Source organism: Petromyzon marinus, chromosome 24 (genome assembly GCF_048934315.1).
Source record: "Petromyzon marinus isolate PM22_M1 ecotype Great Lakes invasive population chromosome 24, UKy_Petmar_22M1.pri1.0, whole genome shotgun sequence".
Classification (NCBI taxonomy): Eukaryota; Metazoa; Chordata; class Hyperoartia; order Petromyzontiformes; family Petromyzontidae; genus Petromyzon; species Petromyzon marinus.
Window position 1 is genome coordinate 12,546,067 of NC_133690.1, and position 17,865 is coordinate 12,563,931.

At 46.2% G+C, this 17,865-nt stretch overlaps 1 protein-coding gene across 1 annotated transcript in view; it reads right to left on the reverse strand.

The window, feature by feature from the left end:
* LOC116945550 (SPRY domain-containing SOCS box protein 4-like) overlaps positions 1–16,235 on the reverse strand; it is a 34,835-nt gene extending 18,600 nt beyond the window's left edge. The window contains exon 1 of the mRNA XM_032959953.2: positions 15,511–16,235. The gene's annotated coding sequence lies outside the window, so the exon portion shown is untranslated. The remainder of the gene's footprint in view (positions 1–15,510) is intronic.
* Between the last annotated feature and the right edge of the window lie 1,630 nt (positions 16,236–17,865).

Sequence of the window (17,865 nt, forward strand, 5' to 3'; positions counted from 1 at the left end):
GCTTGGAGATGGGTTGAAGTTGGAGAGCTTGGGAGAGTTGGAGTGAAGGGTGGAGTTGCTGTGTGCAAAGACGCTGTGTGTGAAGATGCTGTGTGCGAAGACGCTGTGTTTGAGAGACAGAGTTTGGAAGACAGAGTGGAAGTGAGACGGAGTTAGAGACGAAGCAGTTAGTGGAGTGAGCATAGTGACGGTGATAGCGGTGAACAGAGACGAAGTAGTTAGCAGTGGAGAGAGCATAGCGACGGTGATAGCGGAGAGCGGAGACGAAGAAGTTAGCGGCGGAGTAAGCGAAGTAATCAAGGGGAGTGGAGAGACAAAGGTGACGAGCGAGTCGAGTGAAGCACAGCGAGCGAGCCATGGCGACCTGGTTACTGTGGAATGTGGAGGACATGCTGAGAGTTGTAAATAAAGCGGTGTTCGAAGAAAGACAGAAGTTGTCCGAGTGAAAGCGAACACTACACATCTAACAGAATTAAGTGTCAATTTTGATTATAGATATATAGATGGACTAGTCCTAAATAAACTGCCAAATCGCTGCGCGTGGCGCTAACGTTTTTTATAAATAAATAAATGCACCGTTTAAAAATAAATTTATGCAAACCAACACACCTGAAGACGACCGTTTGTGTTATGGTCGAAACGTCGTGAGAATTTTTATTGTTTTATATATATTTTATTATTTTGTTGTTTCCCTTCAACGTGACTTTACCGAAAGAACTAAGAATAGAATGAAGTGTGTGAGCCAAAAAATGAAATCTACACCAATTAAATAATTGTAATGCAGCCGAGATGATTTGTGAGTGAGTTCAAAGTGTGGTGCGGTTGACGAATTGCCCGGTGAACTCCGCCACCTGAGTTTGATTCCCGGCCATTGCTAGCATCGTTTGGCGAGTGATATCTGAGCAGGGCCCCGGGCTCTCTCCTTCACCGATCAGCGCTGACCCCAAAAATCCGTCACGGCGTAAGGAGACCTTCATTCAGCAACAGATTGACGAATGGCCTCTGAATCGATGCTATCGGTGTGGATTGCATCGCTTTAAAGCAAGCTGGATCAGCAAAGAGATGCTGCGGCTTGAAGGGTCGTTGTGTAATCTCACGCGGAAATTTTAACCCGCCATCCAAATCCACTTTATGTAGCTAACTCTTTTGTGACACCTTCGACATGCAGCAGGTGCTGGTTCTTTTTGCTCCTCGGCGTTTGTCACAACCCTGCCCTCCTCTGCCACCAACCCCCGACATACAGAATCAGAATATGTATTTAGACTGGAGGAATCCGATGTGCTACATGAAGCACTTTTTCACAGATGCCCAGTATGGGCGGGTCAGCAAGTTGAAATCACAAACAATAAAAACAAACTATAGGAGTGAATTAATTTTGAAAAACTAAGCGAGTCATTAACAACAGCCTTGGCAAGGCCGCAGAAGCAACTAGAAAGCAGTCCCAGACCACACCAGGATAACACAGTCCCTCAATACAATATACAGTATAGGATTGGGGCAGTCAATAAAAAATTGAGAGGAGGAAGGGGTGCAGAATGAGAGATGTGAACAAGGGAAGGGAGTTCCAGTCGACACGGGGATAGCAGAGAAGAAAAGAGTAAGCACCCATTGAGCAGGGATCATTATTATCCCTTTCCCCCCACCTCTACCTCTAACTTGCTCTGTTGAACTAAATTTTGGCCACTCTTTTGTACAGCGTCTGGATATGCGGTTGCATTTAGACGTTGAATAAGTTCAAATTGCAGTTTTTTTTTAATCGACAGAAGACCTTGATACTGGTAGGAACCTCTTGGTTCCACCAGCCAACAGGGGATTATTGTGTCCGTCCGTCCGTCGTGCATCCAAAAATGGGAGGGGTGGGGCTGAGTGGGGAGGGGCTGGGTGGGGAGGGAGGGGCTGGGTGGGGAGGGAGGGGCTGGGTGGGGAGGGAGGCCACGTCACACACGAGGGGTTGGGTGGCCACCAACCACGTCCGGCCATCTTCACGACATTTTCCCCTCCACGTGGAGAATCAACAACATGCCTTTGGAGTACGCGGCTGCTCTCAATCTCTACTTTGTAAGCCGCCAATTCGTGGGTATTGTGTAAATAATGCATTTTATTTGTGAGCGCTTTTCTGAATACTCAAAGACACTTTACATAAAATCAATAAAGCAGCAAAAACAACATCAAATGGTAAAAACACTAAAAAACGCATCAAACTTAGCTAAACATTAAAAGCAATTTTAAAAAAGGTGAGTTTTAGTCAATGATTTGAACGCTGGAAGGTCGGTGCAGTACTCTTTTTTTTGAGGAACAGCTTTTTTTCTCTCTCTCCACCATCCCAGGTCCCCACTCGGTCCCCACCCTTCACGCCGGCTTGTGCCCGCCCTCACAGTCGGGCATATTTGCGGAATACACCACGTGGTGGTGCCGCCGTTGACCCTGGCCATTGACCGAGCAACCCAACGTTCCTACCAGCTCCCTCCGCAGGAGAATGTGTTTATTCTCGTTTGAAACCAGGGTCACGGGGAACAAGCAACGTAAGAACACGATGGAAGTGCAAAGTAAAGGAAAGCTAAATACATAACTTAAAAAATATACACAAATAAAACTCAACAATTTTTTTTTTAACTTACCAGATAAAGCCCACTGAGGTATTAGCTTGGTATTCAGAAGTTAACTGGCCACAAGTGATAGCTCAACAAAGTGGCTTATCATGTGGACATTCATAGGCAGCAAATAATCTGAATGCATTTTTGTAAATGTGAAGGGACCCCACCCCAACCACACCTCAGTTAACACCCAACTTGACAGAAAGTAACGCTGCATAGGTATGTATGTTGAACTTCGTTCGCACCGTACATAGCCAATCATGCTAATCAGAGGTACCCATGTTCAAAACAGTAAATAACCGCTCATAAAACACACACACACAACCATACCGAGATTGTGAATCTAAGCACGTCGCACAACAACCCTCGTATAAAATTAACCATCGAAAGGTCATGATGGGTCAAGATGCAGCCCTGCAAGTGCTGCCCTGCAAGTGCTGCATCTCGGTCCCCTTCTGTCCTCCGTATACACATCTCCCCTACAATCCATTCTTTCTTCCTTTGATATTTACTATCACCTCTTTGCCGATGACACTCACATTTTCTTCTGCTTCAAATCATTCACCCCTCCGAATCGTCAACCTTACCGACAGCCACACAAGCCTGGATGACCCAGAATTTACTTTACCATAAAATCCTTCCAAAACCTCGGCGCTTCTCTTTCCGTCCTCTCACTACTGCGCCCTCCGTTTCTACTCCCCCCGCCCCCCCCCCGGTCACTGACGTTGGCCGTGAGCGGAAATTGAACTCGGGTCGCCAGGTTCGTAGCGCTAACCGCTACACTACCGTGCCAACACAAAGATTCCCCCGTGTAGCCTTAGGGGCCGTCCATAAATGACGTCACGCACCTAGGGGGGAGGGGTCAGACATTTGTGACGATGTGTGACGAGGGGGGGGGGTTTAGAAATGTGACGTCACATCAAAATGCGCAACTTTAAATAAATATAGACAACACGTTCTACATAATTAAATATACTTCATAATAAATGTTTTCTCCTACAACATCAGAATGCAGCGCCACATTAAATACGCACTACAATGACAAAAGTTTAAAGCGATTTGAAGAATGTTTTTTTTTGGGGGGGGGGGCGTGGGCAGAGCTTTGTGACGTCATATTTGAGGGGGGGGGTCTGACTTTTTGTGACGTCGTGTGACGAGGGGGGGGGTCAAAAATCGCCCAAAATCGCGTGACGTCATTTACGGACGGCCCCTTAACAGACTGTTGGGGCAAGTGCTGTTAGCGAGGAGCACCTATGAAGGCCGGACACGGCACAGGAGGGGGTGGGTGGCCAACACCACGCCCGGCCGCCTTTGTCTCCCCAGTGGCGATGTATACACACCACACCGGGTACTAGTTTGAGGCTGAGTCGACCTAGGAGAGGCCCAGGACCGGTTCAGATAATCGTCACCGGTGTTGGCCGTGAGCGGGAATCGAACCTAACGCAAACAAAAGGATGAGCCACCAGATCATTCTCTTGAAATGAGGTTAGTTATTTACCAGTCGTGTTATTTGCATTACACGGGGACCACGGAGGATTAGTTCTGCAAACAGGAAGCGACGTGACCTCGAATGACAGCCCAACGAAGTGGCTTATCGCGTGGAGATTGATAGCAGCCAAAATACCCTAAAAGCACGTGTTCTAAATGTGAAGGGATCAGCCGAGGACCCGGAGAGAGAGACACGCAAACTACAAATATACATCAGCAGCAGCAGGCGTCAGGGTTGGAATCGAATCCATGACCTCCTGCATACCAGGCGAGGTAGTTAAACATCTCTCCACCGTAACACTTGCGCATACTGGACACGCATACTGAATACGAATACTGGATACGCATACTGGATACGCATACTGGGTACGCATACTGGATACGAATACTGGATACGAATACTGGATACGCATACTGGATACGCATACTGGATACGAATACTGAATACGAATACTGGATACGCATACTGGATACGCACACTGTACACGCATACTGGATACGCATACTGGATACGCATACTGAATACGAATACTGAATACGCATACTGGATACGCATACTGGACACGCATACTGAATACGAATACTGGATACGCACACTGTACACGCTGGTCCGCTTGTGCATGCGTGGGGAAAGCCACGCGCGACGCTGACAGGTAAAACCGGGTAACATTGTCCATCGCGGAGTGGAAGATTCCCACTGCTGAGCTCACGCGGAGCAGCATGTGGGGGATACAAAAGCCCCACCCTGCGGTAGCTACACAAAAAAAATCTGCAATGCAGTGGGGGGGGATGTGAAGAAATCACAAAAACGTGCACGGAATTTGAAATCGCGATCCAACATATTGCCCTGGGAGAAGAGCGAAAGCTCCTTGTGAATGATTGCAATTTCCACGTTGATTCCGTTGCTGCTGTGACCGTGCACCTGCTCTTTGGAAAGCGAAGAAATGCATAATAATAAGACAAATAAATAAATGTGTGTTTATTCATCGTGGCAATAATACAAAGAAAAACCCAGGGAAATGGCAACGGCATTTTTAATACGTTCGGGGCATATGGTGGCTCAGTCTGCATTGTCAATGTAATATGCGGAAGCTTTAGTTGGCATTGTAACGCTTCCTAATGAATGTGGTGAGCAACAAAGACGCGACTATGTACACGTCTCCTGTCAAAAGCACATTTGCTCGTCTTTGTGTCTCGACTTGTTTACACATCACATCACACGGTGCATCGTTGGATGCAGTGCTTGAGAAGCAGGTCTGGCATTACTGGACGATACATTTACGCAGTGGAAAACCAATTGCACTTTAAAAGTGCATTTCAAATTAATGCCATTTCAGGTTTGCTATATAATTTGCTTGTTATTGAAAATTCAATATTTGTTTTTGGGCTCTGATTCTGAGACATTCGTCGTTTCTTGTGAACGATATTATTATGAGCCACTGCCAGTCCACTGCTAAATGAAAACCTCTAAAAGCTTATTGTTTCATTTTCCCTTTTGAGTAGAGACTCGGCAGAGCTGACGCTGCCGATGTAGGAATTGAATCATTGACTATGGAATGGGGTCAAGTGACAAATGGACTGATCAGTGTGTCATATATACAGTTGACTTTTTCATATTGGCTGAGATGGAAAATCAGAACCATTAGATACAATGCATAACAATGAATTGTATAAATCCCTGCCTTAATCAATCCACTGCTGGATGAAGCCCTCTGCGTGCCGTGTCAGTGCCTGCAGGTTGGTGAAGTTGGTTCAGATATTACTCACCACTGACGACAGCCATGGCCAGGAATCAAACGCAGCTCTCAGGCGGTGTTCTTCATCACAAGGCCGTCGCAACCACTGGCGGCCCCTGGTGGCCTTTAGTGCGGCCCCTGACGTGTGGGGCCCCCACAATACACAACACGTGACAACACCTCCCCAATCATCACCATCGTGCCGCTGGCACAAACCCCAATGGTATCAAATGTGTGGCGGCCCTCAACACTGATGGTGTCTTATCGTCAAAAGTGCCCCCCCCCTCTGACAATTAGTGAAGAACACTGCTCTAAAATTATAGATTTGAAGCTGTCGTGACTGCAAAGATTCATACTCTTTGGTTTTTTCGGTAAAGTCACGTAGGTAAAAGAAAAGTAAAGAAAACAACTAAATTAAATCACGACGTTTCGGAGGCAACACGAGCTTCCGTCTTAAGGTGGAACAGTCACAGCAGAATATCTGTGTCAAGTGGACAGCTCTGAGACAACCGGGATTATATACAGGTTGAGGGGGGGGGGAGCGAGAGGGATGATATAGTCATCCTCTCGGCCGGCAAAGGCAATGCCACTGTCATTATGAATGAAAACTCATACAACAACAAAATCCAGGACCTACTCAATGATGGGAGCTACTCAAAAATTAAAAGTGATCCTACTAACAGCCTAACGATAAAAACCAACAAGATCATCACTAGTTCGACTTCCTTGATTGAACCATCCAAACTTCCCTCCCTAAAACCCTCGGCTGCAAGACCTCCCAGATTCTATGGTCTTCCCAAGATCCATAAAGAAGGTACCCCACTACGACCCATCGTGTCCACGATCAACTCTCCTACCTACAAACTAGCCCGTTTTTTATCGGACACTCTGCTTCCTTTCACTGGCAAGACCACCTCATCAGTACTTAACTCAACCCAATTGGTTTCTATGGTCAAGAACATTGTACTGTCTTCTGACGATATCCTCGTCAGCTTTGATGTGGTGTCTCTGTTTACCAAGGTCCCAGTGCCTGACACCATAACAATAATTGAAGACTTGGTCCAACATGGGCTGAACCCTGATGTACCTGCACTGGTTAGGTACTGCCTCACCAACACTTCCTTAACCTGAAATGGTACCTTTTACAAACAAAATGAGAGTACCCCTATGGGCTCCCCCTTGTCACCAGTGATAGCCAATGTTTTCATGGAGAAATTTGAATCAGACGCCATCCAGACATCCACCCTTCGCCCTTCCCTATGGAAGAGATATGTGGATAACACTTTCGTCATTTGGCCACATGGCCTCCCAGCATTGAACCATTTCCTGACCACATTAATTCCAGACACCCATCCATCAAATTCACCATGGAAGTGGAGAAAGATGGCAAGCTGCCATTATTGGATGTTCTGTTTGAGAGGAGGGCTGATGGCTCTTTGGGACATTCTGTTTACAGGAAGTCCACCCACACAGGCTCCTACTTGAAGCCGGATTCCCACCACCACCCGACTCAAAAGAACTCTCTCATCAAAACATTATACCATAGGGCTCATTGCATTTCTGACCAACACCACCTGGCCAGTGAATTAAAACATGTACATCTGGCCCTCAAGATGAATGGATACTCTGACCGTACCATCCGCCAAGCTGTTTCTCCCACCATACAGAAACAACCACCTATACTCCGATCAAAATCATCACGTTACCATACATAGCAGGCGTTACTAAAAAGATTTACAAAACTCTAAATAAACACAAGATCCAGGTCCGGTTCAATACAATATACAAAATCCGTGATCTGATCCCATTCGTGAAGGATGTCATTCCTGGCTTACAGTACCCCGGTGTTTACAAATTGAGTTGTACCTGCGGTGACTGCTATATCGGGGAGATGAAGCGACATATTTCTGACCGAATCCGCGAACACAAATCAGATTTGAAACACGGCAGAACGTCCCTTTCTGGCTCCTCCCCCTCCCTTAACCTGTATATAATCCCAGCTGAACTCAGCCCTCCCCCCACCCACGTCCCGTTCTGGCTCCTCCCCCTCCTTTAACCTGTATATAATCCCAGCTTAACTCAGCCCTCCCCCCCACCCGCGTCCCTTCTTGGCTCCTCCCCCTCCCTTAACCTGTATATAATCCCGGTTGTCTCAGAGCTGTCCACTTGACACATATTCTGCCGTGGCTATTCCACCTGAAGACGGAAGCTTGTGTTGCCTCCGAAACGTCGTGATTTAATTTCGTTGTTTTATTTTATTTTACCTACGTGACTTTACCGAAATAAACCAAAGAGTACTGCTCTAAAAGTTCATAACGTAGTGCGCTAACCGCTGCACCACTGCTCTTCTGCTTCCACTTCGGTGTGCTGTACAATCAAAGCACTCAGCCAGTGTTTCCTGCGACCAAATCACCTTGAATGCACCCAATCTCCTCATCAGATGTCGGAAGAAATTTTGATTTAAAGCTTTCGTGACTGCAGTAATTCATATTCTTAGCTCTTTCGGTAAAGTCACGTTGAAGGGAAACAATAAAATAATAAAATATATATAACAATAAAAATTCTCACGACGTTTCGACCATAACACAAACGGTCGTCATCAGGTGTGCCGGTTTGCATTAATTAATTTATTTTTAAACGGTGTATTTATTTATAAAAAACGTCAGCGCCACGCGTAGCCTTTCAAAACCATCACTTTACCCTACATTGCGGGGATCACAAAAAAGATCTCCAAAATCTTGAATAAACACAAGATCCAGGTCCGTTTCAACACATTACATAAAATCCGTGATCTGGTTCCGTCTGTAAAAGATGTGATTCCGGACATACAGTACCCTGGTGTCTACAAACTAAGTTGCCTCTGTGGTAGTAGTTACATTGGAGAAACCAAACGTCATGTCTCGGACCGCATTCGTGAACACAAAGCAGACCTTAAACACGGTAGGACCAACACCTCGGCCGTGGCAGATCATTGTTATAATTCAGTAGGCTTAAATGACATTGACTTTTCCAAGACAGAGGTTATTTGTAAGACATCTGGCTACCATGAGAGATTCGTTCATGAGGCTATCCACATATACAAGCACAGAGACGATTTCAACCGAGAAGATGGATTCTGGCTTAGCAATCATTGGTAAGATTTGATTAACCATTTCAGGTCTTAATTGATTGTTCACGCTTACAGTGGCTTTCAGACAGCATACATTAATTTTTCGTCTCCCCCCTCCTCTTTCCAGAACATAGATGGACTCGTCCTTCTAAATAAACTGCCAAATCGCTGCGCGTGACGCTAACGTTTTTATAAATAAATAAAGACACCGTTTAGAAATAAATAAATAAATTGATGCTAACCGACACACCTGATGACGACCGTTTGTGTTATGGTCGAAACGTCGTGATAATTTTTTTATTGTTTTATATATATTTTATTATTTTATTGTTTCCCTTCAACGTGACTTTACCGAAAGAGCTAAGAATATGAAGATGTCGGAAGCTTAGCAGGTTTTGAGCCTGTACTGAGCTTGGATGAGTGACTGTCACGCAGATCAGGTTGTTAACGGCTCCTGTGGGGCCACGTGGTGGGCAGCAGAGGGCAGCAGAGGGCAGTGCAGAAACACCCATATTGTGCTGTACTATGCTCATGTGTCTTTGCTCCCCACATGACCAACCCGTACGGACTGTCGTGGTGAAATATGGTCAATAGCCCTCATGGCCCACACGGGGTAGGGAGACTCCCATCCGACAGTGGAGTGACAAGGGGCTGTACATGCACAAGACAGAGTTATTTTATGACAAATTCGCTGCTATGCTACGTTTCACCTTTTGAATTCTGGTTTCTCTGGAAGCCTCCTATATCTCCTAAGGCACATCCTCCAAACAGGGGTTGGTGTCCATTATAACTTGAGACAGGTGCCATAGCTTTTGCAATGGGGCACTCGAGTTCCTTGATGGGGTGATGAAACTTGTGAACACTGAAGACCTAATGATGAGTTCTAATGGGTAGCAGCGGCGATACCAGTGAGGTACTCAGTGGGAGGTGAGACAAAGTGTGTTCCCTCCATCAGCCCTCACTGTCCTGTGTGGTGAAGTATGGTCAAATCCTTTTTCTCTCCCCATGACCAACGCACCTCAAACTACAGCTTCCAGCAGTTACGGTTTCCACCAAGAATTGCATCGGCTGTGTAGTTGGAGAAACAGTGGTTGCTAAAAATAACACGGGGGGGTTTCTGTGTTTAGTTTGTTGTCCTTCCCAGCAAGATTGGCTACATGCGGTGCGAAAGAAGTTCAACATAGAGTGCATACATGCGTATGAACAGGACGCCCATCTGGATAGATTTGACAACAGCTAAGTACAACACATGCGCTCTTGTCGGGTGAATCCACACAACAAGCCACCCAAAAACTCCCACCCTGTGTCCACAAACGGCCCTTGTGCAGGCTCAGGCGGCTGCATGCGGCTCTGTTCTCGTTTATTCATCCACCGCCGGACAATTGCTGTTCCCAAAGCGAGCCGGGCAACGAGGCCACTGCTCCGGGTATTTTCAGGCGGTGTGGCATCTCAAATTTGTTCCTAGCAGATCCTGCAGCTGGTTAAGAAATATCACGGTATTTTTTGGGGGGCTTTGTCTGAAGATTAATAGGCATATGCAATAGAACACCGCAGCTAAATACTTTTTTTATTTAGTAATAGGTTTTACCCTTTTAACTGGCACAAAAACTGGGCTCGGGGTGTACGCCTTTTGGCGTCTTCTGGTCCAACACCAGTGGAGACTAGGCTCTAAGAAAAGCCGTCTCGGGTGTGGACCAATCAAATTCAAGGACAGTGCATATTATTATCAGAGTTGTCTCTTTTGTTTGCATTTTGACTGCTTGTGTTGTGGTTATTGCAAACATGATGCCTTGAATAAAGGTGTCAGTTTTTGTGCCAGTTAAAAGGGTAAAACCTATTACTATATCTTGTTACTGGCAAAGGAGGTCTCATAATGTACTTTTTATTTATTTAAATCACGGTTGCTCAGAACACTTTCCAACGCAGATGCCAGCCCTACCCAATTAAGTGGCAACCTGGAGATTTTTGTCCTACTTTTAATCACATACTGCTTTTCAAAGCCGTTTCTCTTTTTTTTGTATGGATTCATCGCAGCAGATGAAAAGTGTAATTTTAGATTGGTTATCCACTCAATTGTCTGTTCAGACGCAGAGTTGATCTCGTCAGTTCCTCCTTCAAATATACATGGTGCTTCAAAAAATGTTCACACTTCTGAGAATTTGCAACAATACCACAAGGAATGTGCCTCGGGGCTCTGGAGATCACCTGGAGAAGATTCCAGGCCACGTGTTGACAACGATGGCGAACACGTGGAGATTCTTTGACTTTTTGAAGCTATTAACATTACATTTGTTATCATGTTAAGGTGTATTATCCGTTCTTTTCCCATTAAAACGATAGCCCCATATAAGTGTTAACATTTCGATTTAAAGCGTTCGTTACTGCAGGGATTCATCTTCTGGGTTCTTTCGGTAAAGTCACGTAGAATGGAGATAAAATAAAAAAATAGCAGAATAAAATAATAATTATATAATATTTTATCTCCATTCTACGTGGCTTTACCGAAAGAACCCAGAAGAGAGTTAACATTGTTTCGAAGCACCCTGCATACAGCATAGAAAAAAACTTTGTGAGCGAAACAAATTTCGGGAATTGTTGCTTTAAGAATACAGTTTGGCGCTGCGCTAAAAGGGTTACAACATCGGCAGCCTACCACGAGGAGCCGTATCGTGAAGAGAGGCCCTTGCCTCTAAGCTCGGCAATTCACCCGCATTGATTTAAGCAAGCCTGCTGACGAGACACTGCGTGTCAAAACCGGACAACTGTTTGGTTGTGTTGAATCAATGCTGCATAACTGATGCGCTTCCAGAAGACCAGGCGCAGATAATGAAACGCGGCTAATGAGTTGTGTAAGAAATATTTTTTTTTCAAATGTGAAAAAAAATCATGCATGTTTAAAGGAGACGTTGTCTGCCTATTTATTTTGTCACTCAAGGCAGTAGTAGGGTTGGCAAAGTTGTGTGCAGTCTCAGTGGCGTCACTGCGTAGACGCAGAGCCTTAAACCTGTCGGTAAAAAAGAGCATTGAGAGCAAAGTGGGTAGCTTTCGCCAGTTGTGAACCACGGCTGTGCGTGACTGGAATAATCGCGCGTCCCAAAGACTTATTTCCAGCCTTGTGCGTGTCTACTAAAAAAAAAACACACACCCACGGCGCTGGGAGATGAGCCCCGTCCAATCAAACTAGAATACTGGGATGTACCACTCAAGCAATGGGAAGGAGAATTTGTTTTAAATCACATCACGCGCCCTTCCCCGCACGCTCCACCTTTAATGGTTGTGACAACAACAGAAAATAGCCGAATGGGGTAGAAAATGAAGTACTCGTAAGTAATTGCATTGGCGTTGGTAAGGTGGACGCTTTTTTTAAAATGTTCCAGATGGCATTCATCCTCATAATTGTCATTGGCCACGATCTACCCACTGCTGGATGACGCCGCGGCTCCTGCGCATGGGCCGATCTCACTTTGACCCGCGCCCACTGGATATCTGCGAGAGAGGAAAAAAAGAGCTTCACAGCTCATCGGATTCCCCCAGTGCAAATACACATTCCGATTCTGATCGCTCCGTCTTCCGTCGGATGCAACACCGTCACCCGCATTGTCCTTCAGCCATCATCCCTTCTCGTCGTAATGTGTCCCTACCAAACTCCCTTAGGGCAGGATTTTAATGCCCTGCTCAGCAAAGCCACGCACGCTCGACGAAGTTATCACGAACAGCTAACCGAATTGGTTTTCATACCGAAAAAAACCCCATTTTTAATGAAAACTAATTAATAGGCGATTTGGCAGCAACGTGGTTTTCTGATGTGAGAATGTGCAATGTTTGTCTTAATTCCATGCACATTTTTAATTATGCATGCCGAGTGGCTCGTTAATAGTTTGTATGTTTCACACAGAAAGAAATAGGTTGATTGTTTAAACTGAACTGCTTATGTAACATCCACGTTATGATAATTACCCAGTGCCCAATGTTTCACCAAATGGCAGTAGGCAGTGAAATGCCATCCATGCTGATCACCATTCCTCACTGACCGGGATGGCTGCATTGTGCATCGAAAGGCAACAATTTTGCATCGATAACTGATATGGTTCCACACGATAGAACAGTAAAAGATTAGCGGGTGATCCTTTAAATTATGTATTCACTAAATGAACGTGGAGAATCTCGAGAACACTTTTTTGTAAACTGCAATGATTACTTCAGACATATCTAAAGGGTACTAGGGAGAAGTTACAGAGAGAGCAACACTTCAATGTCAAAGCCTCAGAAATCGGGTCATGAGAATCAGTGGGGTATCTATAAATGGATCCTCCTGTAGAGAGAGTATGCAGAACATAGAATCAGCCCTCACTGAAATAAGTAAAAAAAGGTAGAGTATATTCTACATTTAATAGAGAAGCAATTTGGGAGTTAGGTATAATGATTCTCATTTATAGGGCACGTGCTTAAATGCAGCGACCCAAAGCACCTTATAGCCTGAAACAAATCCCCAGCTATAATTGTTTTTTAGCCGAGGGGACGCCTGGGTATTAGTCTGCCAGTCGGTGGCAATGTTACTGATGGCTTCTTGCAATTAAGTAATTTGTGAGGGATTCATTTTTTGAATCCTGTCTGCATTAACCACACGTACCTGTGGTGAACATGCAAACAAAAAAACATGCTCCGATAATAGACGCAGACAGGATTCCTTGAATAAGGATTATGTATGGCGTTTTAACATCTTGACGCCTGTTTTATTTCCAGAAAGGGTAAAACCTATTGTTATATTTTAATACTGGCAAAGGTCCCCATTTTTTTTAGGCCTCATGGTGCTCCCTCGATATTTGTTTGGCATTCGGAAAATGCCACAAGGTGGCACTGCATGACAACGTACAAAAATACGCCCGCGTTGGGGTTGTGCATTCGGTTTCTTGATGTCCACGGGGCTCAATAAAAGCCCCGCTCGTGCGACAAGCGAGAGCTCTGCGTGGTTGTGGAAATTAGGTCCGAGGTAGCTTGCGTAACCGGGAGCCGCCTTCTCACGTCGGGCAAGATGGCCACCCTAAGTAACCCTCCCAACCACACCCCCCAAGGCTTCTATGTAACTACTAACTGCAACAACATCTATGCGAGAGCACGTTGGGGAAGCTGTGTAAGTAAGTGTTCTCCCCCGTGCTACTGGCGGGAGGGGGTGGGCCCTGATGGATTGTGGTGCGGGCCCCCGCCAAACCGCAAAAAAAAAGTGAAAACGCCCCCCCTCCCCCCCATCATCATCATCAGCATCATCATCGTTATCGTGCTGCTGTCAAGCCCAAATGGTTTCAAATGTGTGGCGGCTCTCACACTGATGATGTCGTATCGACCCTCACCCATCCCCTCCCCACTCTGAAGAAGAGCGAAGAACGTTGCTGTAAATGTTAACCGGCCTTGTTTTCCAGCTGGAACTGGGCCCCGCAACTCTGTCCCGCACAGGACACGTTGACGTTCCAACGACGAAGGGCTGGGATTTTTGCACACAGCGTTGGTGTACGGTACTATTTCAGGAATATTTTGATGTTTTTTTTCCTGGATTTTCTGTTTGCACAGTCACGTAATCACTTTAAGATGTTTTCTTGTTCGTGTTTTTTTGTTTGTTGCGGTGGCACACGATTCAAGAGCCGAATGGCTCACAGGGCTATACCAAATAAATGAACTATGGAACTATGGCTCCCCTCACCACCCACCATCTTTGCCAATTCACACGCCACCTGCATTAACGACCGCACAGCAGTGCCCCGTGTCACCAAGTCCGAGAATCCCGGGTGGAATTAACTCGCAGCTGCATTGCACGTCCATGATTGTGCGCTACGGTGGCCAGATGTTAACTACTTCGCCTGGTGTTCAGGAGGTTCGTCAGTTCGATACCGACCCCGGCGCCTGCATATTTGGAGTTTGTGTGTGTGTCTCTCTCTCTCCCTGTGGTCACGTAGATTTTTCTCCGGGTCCTGTTTTTTCCCTCCACATTTACAATCTTCATCACACGTTGAGAATATTTGGCTGCTATACATTTCCACGTGATAAGCCACTTCGTTGAGCTATCATTTGGGATGGCCAGGTCGCTACTGAAAAATAACTATACTGTATATAGCTCAGTTGGCCTTACTTGGTCAAATACAAAAATAGTTTCGTTTAGTAGTGATCTGGTTGTTAATACCAAGCCATACCTTCTCAACCACAGTGACTTTGGATGTGTTAATCCTAAATATGGGACCACCTTCTACTCCCAGTGCTTATCCCGGACGGAACGATTCAATACCACAATGATTTGGTGACACTGCGTTGACAGTGATGCACACGTGGAAATAAGATAGAACAAAAAAACATAACACATTAATCACTATGCACTGCCTTATAATACGTGTAATTATGTGTATGTACGACGTTTTGGGCAATGACCCTTCAGTCAAAAGGTTTGTTTGGACATTTAACGACGCGGGTCGGTGGTGAATAGTGGGAAGCACGGCCGCTTCAAATGTCTGCTCACCAACACCAACACTAAACTCACCACACTGCTTACAAATACTGAACTCACCACACGGCTCACCGACACCACTGCCAAACTCACCACAGAGCTTCACCGACACCAATGCTGGTGTTGACCTGGAGCCAACGTGAAGGAGCCACCCACCCACCCACCCGTGTTTGTGTCACGCTTCTCTTGAAAGGAACTGTTTGTGCCACGGCGTTGACGCAAGCCCGCCACGCAGCGCACATTAAAAATAAAAAAATAAATCCAGCCCGGAGCTGAGGAAGCATAAATAAGCCACGCTTCACACAAGCGGGAGAGTCGGTCGGTGCTGTCTATGCGCGTGACCTGTAACCCGGCACTGTGGCAACAAGGGGCTGGTGGATGACCGCGCACGAAACGCTGTGAAACTCCCTTCCCGTGAGCGCCGCGGACGTGTCGCACCCTGCCTTGCCGAGAGGAGGCGGCAACGGCCATTCAGCTCTTCCGTCCGCGTAGGATAGAGCGTTGCCCCATCGCACGTGTGGGGGGGGGGTATTTTTTTTGCGGGTGCTCTGGTTTGCTCCCGCGTGTATAAACAGTCGTGCATCGGCTGAAAACGTCTGATTATGTAGAGGACCGGAGAGCTTGGACAATTGTTGGAGCCGGCTCATCGCTCGGCTACATTCTAGGTGGCTCAGCTCTTCATCTCTTTCTCTCTCGATGGGCCGATAAAATGGATACCATTTTGTGGTAGAAGTTTTTTTAAACACTCATCCATGGGAATGTGGAATTTCCACCACTCGGCTCAGTGCTGTGAACAGGAGATAAGCATCGCCCCACAAACATATGTGTGAGACCTCGAATATTACGATTGATGGTCACTGACAACATTTTCCCTTGCCTCATTGACTAAATCGTTTAATGCGGGCCTGTATTTACAAGAGCAGAAACTCTCCCTAATGCCTGGGCGTAATGAATCTAATACAATATTTACTTAGACTCTAAACCTGTGTGGGTCTTTGTGGAACCACCCAGCTTTCACTAAGAGGCAAGCACGCACGCAATTAAAAGAATGATAATGTAAAAGAAAAACACTGATTCAAGTTGCAAAGTCACTTGACTACCTAATCGTCCGTGGTATTATTTTAGCCAGAGATGAGGCTTAAGCCAACTGATGCTCCACCTCAACGTATTGAGTGCCTGATACAGCCGCGGCCTTTAGTATGGAACAACTTGCACGCATGCACATAGCACACACACACAAAAACAGACATTTCATATTTGTTTATTTATTTCAACAACAAAAAAATGTCATGAATAATGTGGAAAACAAAACGGAATATCGGTCACCGGAGCAGGAGGACGGGGTGCAGGCAAGAGAAGAGGTGGAGGCAAGGTGGAACATCTTCATCGGCAGTAGCAGTGGTCAAGCACCCCCCCCACAGTCGCCCCACACCCCGCCACAAGCCGCTGTCATCCCTCACGATGCTGCGATGCTGCAACAGAGGTGGACCGCACTCTGAACATGCATTTTCCCAGGGAGCCCGAATTTGCTCAACCGCGTGTTTTCTGAAAGAGGACCTCGAGGACAGTAAGAGCCCATCGTTAATTCTATCCCGCTCAACGTATTTGATGACCAGATTTAAATAAAAAAAAATAGTCACGGCATTTATTCACCCAGAAAAGCTTACGAAAAAAAAACAATGTTTATTCAGGAAGGTCCTGCATTGAGATTCGGGCCCCCATCTGCATCCAGCTCCTCTCAGATGAGAGGCTGGCCTGGGGACCACTCGGGCCCTTTTGTGGAGGTTGGGGGCATCACGACAGTGATATTCACCGCTCAGGAGAGTGAACCCGGGTCCTGCCACAGGGACATTTTGGTGGTGCAGGGCCCCCACCTCGGCAGCCTCCTCGTGCCGGCTCTCAATGGGATCGTTTAGCCAATCACAGGCACCTCACACACCCCACGCAGTCTCCTGTTCAAGTAACTAGCCTGGCAAAGACCTGCTTTTTCTTTGAAGCGCCGATGAGAATCGAGCATACTGAGCGTGACTTGGTCAGAGGTGAACAAGAGTGTTGATTGTCTCCAGGGGATGCAGGTTTAGGTATCTTTCTCATCTGCGGGTATTTGAATAGGAGGTGATTCGGAATGTTTATTGGCTTTTATAGCTACACTGCCGGTAAGTACCCGGCGTTGCCCGGGCGAAAAAGACAGACACACACATGGACTTACACACAGACATCGACCCACACACATAGAAACACATCGACTTACACGCACACACACACATATGGACTCACACACACAGACATCGACTTTAGACACACACATATGTAGTTACACACACAAATGGACTCGCACACACATAGACTTACACACACATATCGACTCACACATACATACCTAGACTCAACAACAACAACCGCCATTCGCCACTAAGTGGCGATGACGTAACCACAACACTTGTGCCA